This window comes from Nuphar pumila, chromosome 7, assembly GCF_984573655.1.
Source record: "Nuphar pumila chromosome 7, dmNupPumi1.hap1.1, whole genome shotgun sequence".
NCBI classification, from domain to species: domain Eukaryota; kingdom Viridiplantae; phylum Streptophyta; class Magnoliopsida; order Nymphaeales; family Nymphaeaceae; genus Nuphar; species Nuphar pumila.
This window is the reverse complement of record NC_143255.1, coordinates 101,195,746-101,212,295: the sequence shown is the minus strand read 5'-3', so window position 1 is coordinate 101,212,295 and position 16,550 is coordinate 101,195,746. Positions and strand designations below refer to the sequence as shown.

At 39.3% G+C, this 16,550-nt stretch overlaps 1 long non-coding RNA gene and 1 pseudogene across 2 annotated transcripts in view; one reads left to right on the top strand and one right to left on the bottom strand.

The window, feature by feature from the left end:
- LOC149832660 (alpha-1,3-mannosyl-glycoprotein 2-beta-N-acetylglucosaminyltransferase-like) overlaps positions 1–16,550 on the top strand; it is an 87,262-nt pseudogene that overhangs the window by 20,302 nt on the left and 50,410 nt on the right. Inside the window, exon 3 of the transcript XR_016433356.1 lies at positions 5,396–5,483. The product of XR_016433356.1 is annotated as an alpha-1,3-mannosyl-glycoprotein 2-beta-N-acetylglucosaminyltransferase-like (transcript). The remainder of the gene's footprint in view (positions 1–5,395; positions 5,484–16,550) is intronic.
- LOC149832661 (uncharacterized) lies at positions 958–2,679 on the bottom strand. The gene is made up of 2 exons (XR_016433357.1): positions 2,471–2,679; positions 958–2,190 (listed from the first exon to the last, which is right to left on the bottom strand). It is a non-coding gene; the product is annotated as an uncharacterized LOC149832661 (long non-coding RNA).

Here is a 16,550-nt window from a genome sequence, read left to right as displayed (position 1 = left end):
ATATATATGAAAAGCAACCAAGCTCACGGCTCTCCAGACCGATGATGATCCATTAGGCCATCGATGCATCACATATCAAAACCAAAGTAATATGTTATTCATAACACTATACCAATGTGCCAAATGCATGTGCATTCATGCAAAACAAAGCCAATCATAATCATGTAATTTCTCAAATCATATGCATCTTTGCCATGTGTATTTCTTACTTCAATATACACATATCCGTGCCCATGCATACTCCCTTGAGCGTGTGTGCACGTGAACAAACCCGTTCATTTTGCATGTTCATGTTGAATGAAACATCGGTCACCTAGTATTTGCATGACTACATAATTTACATGATTTGTTGCATCCCCATGACACCGACTAACCCAATCAATCAAGAAAAATCACATGAGCCTACATGATTGTAAATACGACAAGATCAAATGAAAATTTGCTACATGTTAGATGACTAATTAGCTACGTCATGATCTTCAGTTGTAGTACTTCATAATAGGAGCATCACTACAATATGTGTTTGAATCCCATTGTTTTCAAGACACATTAATCGACGACACAAACAGGCTCAATAGTTTCACTTTAGTAGAATTTAAGTCTTGCAACAAATTGTATCTGGAAGACTATAATTACAATTCCAGTTTGGTGCAAGCTGGACATTTCATCTTTATTAAGATTTATTTAAATATTTAATTGTCTTTACTAACATTAAATGAACCATGCGACTAATCATATGATTGGATTCTTAGGAATGCACAAGGGGATATCTCTGTTACTCACTTTGGGGTTCACACATCCGCACCTTATTCCTATATATACATGACGTAACAGAATTTGAAATTTAACAAGAGAACCACTAAGCCGGGATTAGCAACCACATTTTTTTTATACCAGCAATACTGCATATGCTCCAACACATAGATCAGAACATTCAAACATCTCACTACACAAGATTTGGGGTTTGTTTCGAATGACCTGCTGTGATATTTAATCTTTTGTCTAGATTTAATAACTTCATAAAGCTGTTTGTTAATGCAGTTTTAACTAATAGTCAAATTCCTTTCTGCATCGGAAGCATTCTTTTATATGAAACAATTAAACATTCTGAAATTTACGTCAGCAGCTGAAAAAAATATAGACCGAAGAACAATCAAACAAACATTGTTTAACCACAGTAGGTATCAAGTTTGCATATCTAACTTCACTTAAATAACATGAGCAAGAACCAATGCCTCAAGTCATATGTATATACATCCATATGTCTGGCCAGGCTATGATCAAACATGGCATTGATTTCATTTGTTTTCTCATATCAGTGGTTCCTCAAAACATCACAAGAGGTTGAGAAACGGGAAATTAGTACGACCTACAGTTGCAAGTGACAAACAAGAACTCATGCCGGAGTTCGACAAATGTAAATGAAGGTTGGCTTATAAAAGGAGTTATCATACATTACTAACAGGAATGACAAATCAGAAATACAAGCAAAAGGATATGGTAATTGGTGATCAAGACCCCAATCAAGATTCAACAACATAAATGAAGGTTGATTCATAATAGAGATTATCAAATTTTATAAATAGAAATTTTCCTTATCCTAACTAATAAATCCAATATCCCACCATAACCCATTCTGCTGCACTTCAACACATTACACTAAGCATGCTGAATTGAAACAGGTATGCATAATATTATTACCAAGATAGTATGATGCATCTTGCTCGACTAATAAAAACACAAATGGATCTTAATTGACATCCAGCAAACAAAGCCCCAATCCCCATTGGCTATTTGAACAAATTCACGTCTGTGGAACACGTTACAGAAATTGTTTTCCCAAACCCAAACCCAAACCCAAACACGCAAGATAGAAATTTAAACCTTTAATATATATTTTGTTTTTTTTTTTGTTTTTTTTTCTTTCTTATTTTATTTGGGGGTGTATACGGCAACACCTTACATGCTTGACACAAGGCACATCGCAAATCACAGAATCATACAAAAAAACCTACATCTCATTGTTATATATATATTTTTATTTGGGTTCATAGTAGCCGAAACCCCCAAATTTTCCAATTTGGGTTTTTACGACAGCCAAAAGAAAAGCACTTCCAGTGATTTTGGGGATTCCCAACACCCCACCACTCATGCTCGACATGGGGTACACCCGCAGAGTAAAACAGTAACCTACACATCCGAAACCAAATACCTTTTAGCTGTGGGACAATCTGAAATCCCCCAAATTAGAGGTTTGGGATTTCGGATTCCCAAATTTCCAATGCTTGGGTTTCGCAGCTGTCGAAACCCCCAACTCGCCGATTTGGGGTTTCCGACAGCCATGAGCCAGGGTTCCATAGCAACTGAAAACCAGAAGGACCCCAGTCGCTCTAGTTAGGGCCTCCCTGCAACCCACCCGAACATGCTCGAACACCCTCAATACCCAAAAGAAAAATTACAGAGATCCTACCTGTTTCGGCAAAGAGGTGGAGAGACTGCCGCGGTTGGGGAGGTCGCCGGGGTCGATTGCTCCACCGTCGAGCGAGAAATCGAGAGAGGAGCGAGAGACAGAGGGTAGAAGAAGACAAAGAGAGAGATAAGAGATGAGAGGGATAACGAGACGGAGAGGTGGATGAGGGTTTAAAGAGGAGAGGGAATCGTAAGAGATCGTGAGGGGGAAAGAGGGGTCAGTTACCCCTTTACGCAGCTACCGCCCCTTCACTTTATAAAAAGAAGAGAAGTAAACCCTACTTAGGGTTTACATTCATTCAATTTTATTTTATTTTATTTTATTTCCATTTAACGCATATGCATGCGCGCATTTGGGTTGACCTTGACCCGCGACTCGTATCTCTTTTTGGGTCCTTTGGAACTTGTCTCGAATCCATCAGTGGGTTCGGATATATATATATATATATATATATATTAGGTATTATTAATAAAATTTCAATTAAGAATCCAACTTATTTTATATGGATTTCAAGTAACTTATAATGGATCCAAATAAAATTTAATTGAATCCCTATCATATTTACCCCCTCCAATGTCCAGTATCCAAATGGAGTAATGTGGATCCAGCCATCACATATGCTATTACGGATCCCTCTAAAATGTTATAGGTCCGACATAGAAATTTTCTCATTAACGTCTAATTTAAACTTCGCGGATCCACTGAGTTCTTCATGGATCCACTATCCAATATGACCCTGATATTGAGGATCCAATATCAGAGATCCGAAACAAGAGATTGGAATTTACTACTAGGTATCCACATAATAGGTTTGTGATCCGATATCTGCGATTTGAATAACATATTAGGGTTTTGACATTAAAGATCCAAACAAGATATCCAAGATCTAAATACGTGTTAAACACATAAAACAATAAAAATATCCTGGTACCAGCTTAAGGACATAAATTTCAAGTTTATTTATTTGATAAAAATCACGGGTATTACAGTTCTAGGTGGTAAGTCCTAGTTCTTCTGCAGAAGTTAGGGATGCATCCTGTTGTTTGGCCTTTGGGAGGTTCTCTCGGTTATTTAACCGCTCCCTTAGGATTTCAGTTTCAGTTAGACATTCAGGTTAATAAAACACTCTGCATAATAAACCCTCGAATGTTCTTTTCTGTTATGGTTACCTTGGCCTGCGAGTACCCGCGGGATAATTAAAGAGAAACTTAAATTAAGTATTTCATGTTCCTTGTTATGTAAAAGTTATGAGATATTGTGCTTGAAGTTATTATCATTTATTTATGCTTATTCATGTGTCATAAATGAGTTATGCTATTAAATGATCAATGCTATTAAATGATCATGTGATATCCATTTAATTGTTCTATGTTATGTCATACTTGGAACTTTCTTTTGATATCCACTAACATTACACATTGTTGTTACAATGTACATTTGCATAATCATTGTTTTCTACTAAGGCTTGTTGTAGTCTGATTCAATTACTTTACCATTTTTCAGGTGAAGAATAAAGTAAATCAGAACGGTTGCAGGATGATGTACGGGCTGTGATACATGAATTCTTGATATTCCTGGGACATTTAGAGATTAGATTAGTTAATTTCATTTATGTTATTATATTGTCCGGACATTTGGATTATTATTTAAATTTCCATAGAATGGAATGGATTGTTTTGCTTTGGTTACCCATTGACGTGCCCGAGATGCTTAACCTGGAATGAACTTAATATTTTCGCTGTAAAAAAAAAAACAAAAAATTCTCAAAATTTGGGTTAAATTTCGGGTCGTTACAGGGGAAGTAATACCATGAGTTTGGATGCCTGAAATGAATCCTTCCTCTTCAACCTTCTTCGTCGTGGCCAAACCTTTGGATATTAAGTCGAAATGGAGAGGCAATAGTGGGCAGCCCTGCCATATCCTCTTGCCATCTTAAAGGGAGTGCTGTCCTAATCATTAATGCTCACTAAAATAGAGACTGAAGTGACCAATTCCTTTATCCGTGCTAACCATCTTGCCTTAGACCCCATGTCTTCAAGGCATTTGAATAGGAAGTCCCATTGAACGGAGTTGAATGCTTTTGTGAGGTCCTACTTCAACATGAAAGTGGGATGTTTGTAATAAGGTGTCTCGCCTCATTGGCAAGGATACCACATTCTTGAGTGGATGGTGTAAATGCACATTTAAATGGTGAGTTCAGATATTTCATTACAGATCTCAACCTCAAAGCCAATACTTTTGCTATGATTTTTAAAGGATAGCCTAGTAGGGACATAGGCTGAAACCTTGTTTAAATGTTTAGTATGCAAAAAATCAGGACTCTCTAACATTGTTGGCCAAAAACTGATAGACTATGGTCTTCTCTTTCTTGTTGAATAATCTGATAATGAGTTTGAAATAGTCTAATGTTGGATATGCTGTGAAGCTTTGGCATTCTCTCTTCAGTAGCAAAATGAAGTGGGTTTTTTCTGAGAAAATGTTCTTTTCCACATTGGTATAAATGATCTTTCGCTTGCATTCAACTAACGCTGATTTTAGATAATTCAAGCAGTGGAATACTTGTAAATATTCCGCTTCTTTTGTTCTCAATTAGATCTGGTTTTCTTTAATGGCAAGCTATTATAGTTGAACTTTTCATTCAATGTATCACATGGTTTTGGTTTTCATATTTTTGAATATTTAGGTCATTATGTGGTAGACTAATTTGAACTAGTGTGATACTGTTCTTTTGACTCTGCTGTTTTCTTGATTCATGTTTTGTCATATGAATTTTAATTCCTCCATATGGTTGTGTAGAATTTTTTCTCATTGTTTAATGCTTCTGTTGGTCTTATGGTTATCTCAAAAGGTCATTACATTGTGCTTTCTTGAAGGTAGCATTAGTTATTTGATTGAATATAATCTGTTTCCTATGTTGCACAACAGGTTGAATCTGAGAACCATTGTACAATTCAAATGCGTTCATTGATTGATCAAATAAGCATACAGAAGGGGAAAATAGTTGCTCTAGAAGGTCTTTCTTGCTTCACTATTTCTATCAAATTGTCCCTCATCGTTGGTCAAATACACATGTAAAATGGAAAATTGTAGCTCTAGCCGGTCTGCTAAATTCCATATTTTTTCTGATGAATGGACTCTGTTGCTTATTTGTTTGGTGATCCAATCATAGTGCGTTGATATGGTTTGCAATAGGATGCTACTGGTTGGGCCAATTGACCCTTGGTGATGGAATATATGCAAATAGATTGCTTCTCATTTTAATTAGATGTACTCTTGGGTGGCTAGGTAGGTATGGCCTGTAGTCCTTGAAAACAAAGTGGTAAAGAGTAAAATGAAGCCAAATGCTCTTTGCGAACCAAAGAGAATGGATACTCAAATATTCCTCTAGATTCAGTACCTTAACCGGTTTTATGGGTTGGATATTATCATAAATCAGTACTTGATGGAAGCATATGGGTCGTAGTGATGTGCATGTACGCAAACCCCATTGCAGGTACGTGATTTTGAGTCATATGTATAGTGACATTGTAATGAAATAACAGAAAATACAAAAACAATGCCACTAAGGGCTTTACAAGTTTACGATCACAAAAGTGCATAAGCACAAACCAATACCATTAAGGGCTTACAAGATCGCAACACAATGTGCACAAGCACAAGTCCACTATAGGACAAAACAATAGCCATCAAGGGGCAACAACACAAGCACCAAGTGCATATAAATCATTAAGGAACTAAATAAAAAAACACTAAATGTAAAAAAATATTCATCTTTATTGAGTATAAATGCTTAGGAGAAGCATTGAGTTACAAGGAGGGGGAACACCCCTATCTATACACACAAAGGAGCCATAGAGCCCTTGGGACACTCTCCAACGACTATAAATGGAGCCATTGGGGAGGTCCCAACGAATTTATGTGGCTTTGACCACTATGCCCTCAACTACAAACTAAATATCTAGTTTATATAAAAAATAAATAAAAGACTACTGTGCCCCTAATGTGCACAACCTATTACATGACTAGTGAAAAGATGAAAATACCCCTATAGGATATTTACCTATTACATCATTATAAATAATATATATACATATATATGAATATATATGTATATATGTACAATATGAAACAAATATATATGTATGAAAATACATACATATATACATGTACAACTTAAAAGACACAACATGATAGACATTGGACACAGGAATATATTCTTTGTTTTTTTATAAATTTTTTATTATTTCTTTTGTTTTTCTTCAAAATTTATAGACCATTATTTGTATTTTTATACTTAACCGAGTCTTGCCTAGTAATAAGAATATATATATATATAATATACATATACATACGTGCATAGATACATACATAAATATAAATAAATAAATAAGTATATATATATATATATATATGTATATAACCTACCTTTTAAACTAATTATACAAGTGTCCTTGTGTCTCATTCCTAGATATTAATTTTGGGATATCATCTACCACTTAATGTTGTATCATACCGTATCATACGATACATATCGTTACTATGAAAAAAATGATACGATATACACTCGAGTGTGTATCGTATATGTACCACATGTATCGTATGACACAACTCTATATCGTACCATATTGTACGATACAAGGTGTATTGTACGGTACACCTTCGGCACACTTTAAATGGGCCGAATTATTTTTTTGTTTGTTTTAAAGACCTCTTGAGGGTCGACTTCCTCATTTGTGTAAAGGCTATTAAAGGGGTATCTACGTACCCTAGGAGTCGTGAGAACGATTTGAGGGCTAATTTGTGGGCAAGGGAGAGGGATTTTGTGATTTGCTCAAGAGTGTATTTCCACTATTTTTTCGCTCTAAGAAAGTGGGTTAAGGTAAAAAATCTCTATTATGAGTAAAATTATAAAACTATCATCCAAAAGATTTCTGCTTCGGGGGCTTATGCTCCCGAACCCCCATTTTACGGGTAAGGTGGCACTGCCCCCTTCAACCTCCTGCCAACTTACTGCGAATCTAGATCCGCAAAAATTAAGGATTTATATCAAGGTAGAAATCAGGCTCCACACTCCAACAAAGATGACATCAATGATCCGACATGTCAATGGGGCACTCAAGTAATGAGTGAAAACCAATTGAAAATCGAGTGCAACTATTGCAATAATATTTTTGTTTATGTAATATGAAAATATGAGTCTTGTGACATGTTATTAATTGCAAAATATTTAATATTTTGCATTGTTCTTGTGAGATAGTTGATGTTTGATGATGTCTTATGCAGCTCATAGAGACATAAATGCTTCATATGTGATTTTATGGTTGTATTTTGTGCAATTCATCATTGTTTCATGTATTATGATTTTTTTTTAAATTATTATTTTTTCTGATTTTTCATGATTTTTTATAATTTTTTGATTTGTTTTATTAAAAAATTAATTTTTTTTATGATACGATACGATACGTATCTTATTTTGTGCCCAACCGATATGGGTAACGATACGATACTTGCAACCTTGCTACCACTCATGCTTAATATTCATGGCCACCCTACTTGGGACAGGCTGATTTTGTGATTTTGACATTTGGGCCCATATATGCTATCATACTATGTTTCTATAGATATGCACTTTGGCATTTTATCACTTGTCTACCAACAGCCAAAATGCAATATTATCACAAGCATTGGCAATAGGTTGCCAAGGAGGGAAGGAAAATCTAGAACCACTGCAGGAAGTGTAAACTTTGGTATCTAATCAACCCAGAGCTTCAGATTCAAAAAGAGAAGACAAAACGTCAATAGGACTGCACCCTCATGATTCCCAATGTGGGAAGTCATGCCAATCCTTTCCAATGTATTGAAACTGTTACATAAAACCACTTAAAAAAATACCCCTTTAATACAATACAAGGAATAAAACAATTTGAGGGGCAAAACAGGAATACAAAGAAATAAAAGAATAAAACTAATTCAGAACATATCCAGGATTGGACATGGGTCAGGTCCAGGATCCATATATATAGAAATATCACATGTCAATAGCCTCCCTCAAGTTGTACATGGGTAGTAGAACCATGGACAACTTGATCTTTAAGTACCAAAATCTTGCTAACCCTCTAGTGTAGAGATCAGCCATTTGTTCCTCTGATACAACATACATCACTTCAATCTCTTGATCCTCAATCTTCCTATGAATTAAATGCTGGACTATCTCAATGTGCTTAGTTTTCCCATGATGCACAAGATTCAAGGATATTTTATTGGCGCTTTGGCTGTCACAAAATAATATGGATTTTGTAATCTTCTCTCTCAAGTCGTTTAACAAGTGCCTGATCCACATTAACTTTGATGTGAATGCCATAAACCTGTACTCTACCTCAGTACTATATCTCGCAATCGCATTTTGCTTATTAATGCTCCATGACATTAAATTTCTTCCAACCAAAACATAGTAACCAGAGGTCGGCCTGTGTTCATTGGGATCACCAGCCCAATCTGCATCCGAAAAGGCCATCACTTCTAAAACATCTTCTCCTTGTGATCTCTTCTCATATACCAGACCATCTCTTAGAGTACCTTTCAAGTACCTCAATTTTTTTTTAAAGCTTCCATATGCCCTGCACTGGGCTCATGCATGAATTTATATACTTGATTTACAATATACACAATATTAGGGCACGTGGATGTAAAACCCACTTAAAAAAAAATTCGGACCCGGGCCGAGTCGGGTCCGGACCCGACCCGGGCCCGTCACCGTTAGGGTTTTAAAACCCGACATAGGAGAAAGGGTTTTGAGAAAAACCCTTTCCCCTGTGTGCCGCAACCCCCCTTTTCGACCCGATAAGGATGGAAATCGGGGTTTCCCGAGTTCACGCCTCCTCCCCCAAGCTCTTTAAGAGCACTAGTGGAGGACAAGGGGAGGCACACCTCCCCCTTGCGTCTCCTTCTTCCCTGCGCACGCCTCCAGTGCCGCCGCTGCTGCAACCCACGCCGACGCCGATCGATGACGTCGGCCTCTTCCCAGGTACATCGTCTCCTCCCTCTTCTCCCCCTCACCCCCCTCTTTGTCACCTCGCCGGGAGGCCGACAGGTGGCGCACGACCCCTGCCGTGCCTCCCACCTCCCCTGTGCCCATCGGAGGCCCGACAGGTGGCCTACGGGGCCCCTGTCGTCCCCTTTTTTTCTCTGGGGGATCGCCAGAGTGCCGGCAGGGGACCAATGGCCCCTGCCACACCCCCTCTCCCCTGTGTGTCTCTCTCTCTCTGCTTACCCTCCGGCAGGGGCCATCGACCCCTGCCCCTCTTCTTTTAAAACCCAGCAGGGGCCGATGGCCTCTGCCATTTCTTTTCAAGCCCGACAGGGGCCTTTGGCCCCTGTCACCCTCCCCTCTACCATGACCTGCAAAGGGGTCGGCAGGAGGCTGATGGCTCCTGCCGCCCCGATCCCTCTCTCTTCGACAGGGGCTAGCCCCCTGCCCCTTCGGTGCTGACGGCAGGGGCTGCCTCCCCTGTTGATTTGCTGCCATCGGCAGGGGCTCGACCCCTGCTGATTCGCCACCATCGGCAGGGGCTCAACCCCTGCCGAATCGTTGCCGTCGGCAGGGGCTCGACCCCTGTCGAATCGCCGCCGTCGACAGGGGCTCGACCTTTGCCGATTCGCTGCCGTCGGCAGGGGCGCGACCTCTGCCGCTTCGTTGCTATCGGCAGGGGCTGTCCCCCCTGTCGATTCGCTGTCGATGGCAGGGGCTATTCCCCTTGCCGCTTCGTTGCTATCGTCAGGGGCTGTCCCCTCTGTCGATTCGCTGCCGATGGCAGGGGTTATTCCCCCTGTCGCTTCGCTGCTGTAGGCAGGGGCTCGTCCCCTGCCGCCTCACTGTCATCAACAATCAGGGTTTTACTCCCTGTCAGTTGTTGTTGGGTAGGGGCCGAGGCCCCTGCCATTTGTTGTTCGGTCAGGAAGGGGCCGAGGTCCCCTGTCGCCTAATTCTACCAATGCCTCAGTCGCACCATTAATTATATTAGCAAAATTGAATATTTAACACTCTTGCATATTTACGCAACAGATCCCGATTGTGCTCCGCGGCTCAACCCTCGTATTATCCTCACGCGTAGGCGTACGCAGTTGCACGACATCCCAAGGTAGGGTAAAGTCGCACAAGGGGCAATAAATCTAATTAAGTTGAAATAATTAAGATGTCCATGCTAGTTGTACTTAGATTTATATTGCTTTTGCGTGGCATATTATTCTTGTCTGCATGTTTATGAGTCGAGGTACGATTTTACTCTTCGAGTATTAATTTGCGTATTTGCTTATGGTTTCACACTTTTTGAAATACATATGCCCTTGTTTGCTTGTATACATTTCTGCCTGCATATTTCCTTTGAGTGAGTTACGACTTCGTGTCTCATGTATTACTTATGACCTTATGTGTTTGCCTATCTAAGTGGTCAAGGTATGGTTTGGCACCTCGTGTGTTACTTATGTGTTTTTCGCTTGATGTGCGGCATCGCAAGTCGAGAGTTGCTTGTCGTCATGTTATAACCTGCATATGCTCACATTTATGGTAAATATGTACTTACATAAATGAAGTCTTGTGCCTATCCTGATTCAGTTGTTTTCAAAACACTAAAAGTTGTACTTGTGCATTGCAGTTCTTTAAAAGAGGGTTTCCTCCTGCGAACCCAGTGCTCTTCAGATGACACAGCTTTTGCAAAGTTAAGTTTTAATCCTCGCAGGAATTCAAAGTTACATTTGAGTCCTCCCAAGTCTGTACACTTGGGAGAAATATTTTATAACCCCGATTCGAGTTGCGACCCAATTCGAATAACCCCAATCAGGGGCATGAGCATATGAATGAGTGGGGTTCTGTTGAAGGACTCATTCTTTATTTATCAATCTAGTGTCGCATGTCGATACTAAGATAAATTTTGGATGCAAGATTGATAGTGATGTGCCTTGTGTGAATGACTTAATGTGGCATTATGGCTTTTAAGGATTAATCGTGCCAAATGAGCACTCCTATATTCTTTGGATTGTTATGAAGTTGTGTGTTGGGTATTCCTTATGAGAAGCCCATACACCTCCCTTGTTCAGTATAGCGTACTTTTAGACATGCACAACATGTTAAGTACTTTGTTGATCGGACGAGAGATCCGAGACGACCTTGCATTATGAGATATGCAAGATATTGTTGAAGTGAATTCAAGACTTATCTTGCCAAACTGTGTTGTATTGATTCTTTTGTAGATAATATCTGTTGGGGTTTCTTTTGTGGAACCATTTCCCTTTCATCGTAGTCGTACTTTTGACAAGTACGACCGTACTTTTGACAAGTACGATCGTACTTTTTGACAAGTACGTCTTCTTACGTTGCGATGATTGGATGAGTAGGTTGTGGCAACCTCAATGAGTGCAAATAACAAAATGTTGTGATCACCTAAATAAGTGATGTTTTCACCTTCACCGGCAAGATACTCGAGTTGGTCGAAAGACCAGAGTATATAGAATGGGTCTTCAGTTAACTACTCCTTATGTACTCATTCGAATCGCTGACTCCTGTGAGGAGAGAGGACAGGAAGGTACAAAACTTCGATGGACAGGCCATTAATGGCAGTTACGAGCAAAAGACTCGACTTCCCCAGTCATCGGAGTTAGGGGAATAGGACTACCATAATTATCCTAGGTGGTAGCTCTCCATGTTTGGGATGCATCCATTGTTTATGCTGCTTTGGGGATTTCTCTCTTGGTCACCGACCGTCCCCTTAGGTGCGGACTCAGTCAGCTATCCGGGTTATCATAAAATACATAGCATAATAAACCCCTGGATCAGTCTAGGTTGTTTCTAGAGTCGTGCCTTGTGCGTACCCACTTGGCCAGTTAATATCGAAACATAATTTAAATTCGATTACACAATTTGTTGAGTTATACGCGTATGAAAGTTATGGTGTACCACCGATTCAATACTTATGGAAGTGTGTGTGTGGTTAATGAAATATTGTATTTTGCTAGTTAAATTTCTTATGCAGTTCTTTGCTTGTAGTAGTTAGCCTACTTGTGCCAGTAAAATACTTATAATAATTTTAGCATTGTGCTCATGATAGTTTGCTCTATGACTCTGCTGAAAGCAAATTGCTATTTAATTGCATGTCTACTTGACATATTAAATTATTCTGCTTAATTATGTTCTATATTGTCCTGTCTGTGCACCTACCAGTTTTTAGTGAAACTGACCCATTTTATGGGCAGGTTTTGGATAGGTAATACAGTCTGCGATGACACGATGGCGTGATGAGATCAAGATAAAGCTCTTTCCCTGACGTTTCGCTCCTGAGGACATGTTGGTAAATTTGGTATAAAGGGTATTTCAAAATTTCTCTTTTTATTAAACCTTGAGTTACTAAAGCTGTTTTAGTAAACTTCTTCTCGGTTTCAACAAACAAATTCTCCATCATTGAAATTGCATTTCAAAACCATTTGATTTCAATAGTTGTGCGGAATTCGACAAATGAAAGTTTACGCTGTAATGCGCTCAAGGTCCATTGACTTGTGGTTTTAAAAATATCATTTTCCGCTGAAGTACTATTTAAACTCTGATTATTGTATGATTTCAAAGCTTTTTAAACTATTCTAAAAGTTACAAGTCCTGGATTTTTGGGGTGTTACATGAAATCTTTGGCCACAACTCTATCTTCATATCTCTCTATGCTCCCATCGGGTTTATATTTAATTTTATAAACCGATTTAGAACCAACAACGTTTTTATCTGGTGGTCTTCTCACTATTTTCCAAGTTTGACACTCATGTAAAGCCTGCATCTCATTCATAGCTTCTACCCACCTTTTATTTTTAACAGCTTGAAGAAAACACCTTGGCTCATTCTACCTTTTTATTTTAGTTAGAAATACTTGGTGATCTAGACTAAAACTTTCATAGCTAACTTACCTTCCAATGGGATACTGAATCCTGGTGGATCTTCTCAAAGGAATTTGATTTGCCAATGAATAGTACTGGCCTGATGTCATTTCTTGAGTCACACCTTGTTGCGCCCTATTCTTTTGGTCTTCTTGAATAGACATAGCCATCTTTATATCTGATAACACTTGTTGTCCTTTGCTGTTGGTCCTGTAGCACTCCTTGATCTTCTAGTGCAGACTGATTTTCACCATGCTGTTCTATTGCATTTTTCAATTCACGACACAGGGCAGATGCATCATGAGCAAACAGCTCTACCCTTAACCTTCCATCATAAAACTCTAGTTGTGAATGCTCTTGATTCTCACTCTGAACCAACTGTGTAGGCTGCTGAAAATTTGTTTCATCAAATATGACATTTCTCGACACCTCAATGCACTTGTTCTTTAGATCATAACAATGATAACCTTTATATTCATCTGCATATCTAACAAACTCGCACACATACGCTTTATCATCAAATTTATTTCGCACACTTTTATCAACATGGGAATAACATGTGCAGCCAAAAGTATGCAACATATTTTATTTTGGGTGGTTGCCAAATAATATAAAGGGACTTATTTTTCAGAATTTTCATGGGCATTCTATTTATAATAAAATTAATTGAATGAAAGGCATAGGTCCAAAGTCCTAAAGGAGTGCCACTTGCATGCATCTTAGTTAATCTACTCTTTACAATATGGTGATACTTTCTCTCAACAATGCCATTTTGTTGAGGTGTCCGCATGTATGAAACCCTTCTATTAATTCCGTTATCTTGGAGAAATTCAACAAATTCCTTTGATGAATACTCTCCACCATCACACTAAAAATTTAATATAGAGAAAGCAAATTTATTTTGAACCATGGCAAGGAATTTACATAACAAACCAAACACTTCAAATTTGTGCTTAATAAAGAAAATCCAAGAATAACTGGAGAAATGTCAATGAAAGTAACATAATAGTGATTATTCAAAAAACAATTTAGGCACTGGCCTCCAAACATCAGAATGTATGATCTCAAATGGCTTGGACGTTTATTCAATAGAGAAAAGGGGGAAACATGTGTAATATCCGGAAGAATTAGGGTATATTTAGTCGATTTGGGTCTAGGACCCGATATCCGAACCCATAAAGGAAATCGATAAATGGGTGTTAAATTTAGATTTTTTATAATAAATCTAATTAGGAAAATACTCATGTATTAGGGTCGGATCCACAGTTGGACCCGCAAGGATCCAACTGAGGATCCGTTAGCACAGAAAGACCCGGATCCAAGTATATGTTGGATCGGGTGTTGCGGGTCGCAGGGTTTGGACCTGGACCCGAGTGCGAGCCTTATGAAATAAAAATCAAGAATCGTGCCTCAAGCACGATTCTTGCATTTCAAGAAGTCGAGAGGGTGAAAGGGGGGTTACGCAGAACGTAACCAACCCCTCTTTTCTCGGAAAGAGGTGGAAAGGGGGGGAGCTTGGCATTAAAAAGGAGGGGAAGCCCCCATATTCAGGTTTTGTTTCTCCCACTCGACCTCCCTCCCTCTCACGACCGGTGCGCACACAGTGGAGGAAGGAGCCCTTCACGGCAGGAGCTTCGACCCTCCGCACCCGTCAAGGCTCTTGCGAGGATTTTCCTTCACGGCTGTAGGGGGGGAAACACCATCAGCCTGCACCTCTTCACGACGGAAGCCACCAGCCGCCGGAAATCACCGTAAAAAGGTACGGCTATTCTCGGAAATGGATGAGGGATCGAACGTGGGTTCGATCTTGTATGAGGGTTTGAGGAGAGGGAGGTTATGGGGATAGGATTTCGGGCTGTTACGGGGGTTTTCTTTCAAGAAATAAAAAGAGGGGTTTAGGGGTAACGATCCGGGTTGGGGGATAAGGCTGGTCCAACCCTAAACCCTAGGATTTTCATTTTTTGCCGACATGGGATCGGTGAAGGGCGAAGACAGCCGGTTACGGCAGTCCAGTTCTTGCTTGGAATACCCCGGATTTGGGGATTCTTTAGCCTGGAAATCGATGGGCACAGGCTGGGTGTGTGTGAGTGCGTTAAGCTAGGGGTTTTTGCTATATCTCGTGTGCTCTAATTTGTAGTAGATTACGGTATATATAACCTGTTATTTTCTTTGGTATTCTGAAAATATTTGCTTAGAATATAACATGGAAATGGTAGTTTAAAAGCTGAAAAATTCGATGAAGTTGAGGGTGTATTTAGATCATGATTCTTGCCATTAACTCGATGAAGTTAAATATGTTATTGCTGCATGCATGAGAATTTTGCTATGTCTGAATTTACACATTTGTATTCTTGAAATTTAGAGAAAACAATGGAAGATTATGGTTGCTGTGTCAAATCTGTTATCCTATAATAGAAAAGGTTGGGTACAAAGGGTTGCACAGATGTTGTAACAGGCATGACAACAGCCTGACCCGTTGGATACCTTCAATGGGTACCGATGGCTGCCATTATTAGCATTTTTTTTTAATGCTACTATTGTCTCTCCACAGTCGGCTACTAATGGTGTTTTCTTCGTTATAGAGCCACCAGCCGTAGGGGAATGGACTGTTTGTTCTTTTCTTTCTTTTTATGATAGTATGTGTGCAGTAACATGCTCAGGGTATGTGCTGGATGATCTAATCTAGCTAGTCCAGCCAACAGTCTAAGTAGTGTGGACTACTTAGACAGTAGGACGAAAGGCCGAGTGTGGCAAGCCTAACTACTTCTTATAGTAGGTGCTGGGATTTTACACCATTCTGAAGGATGGATGAATGATAGCATTTCATTTCATGATATTTAAATGTGAGCTTGGTTAGTATACTGCTGTTTGTCTTAATCATGAATGCTTGTTGGAATATGTGGCATGTTACATGGAAGTATGTATTGTTTAATGCCTCATGTGCATATATGGATCAATGTGGGTTTTAAAATGTGATATCATGCATGGATTGTTGTCATGAATTTTATGGATGATGAATGAATGCATAAGAGGTAGGGGGTGTCATAGAGACACTTGTACATGGATAGTACATGCATATGGGGTGAAAATTTGTGCACTTTATTAAGGAAGTTGGTTTTGTTTCCACATTGGCTGCATCACTTACACAACGTAAGATGGTGGCACACTA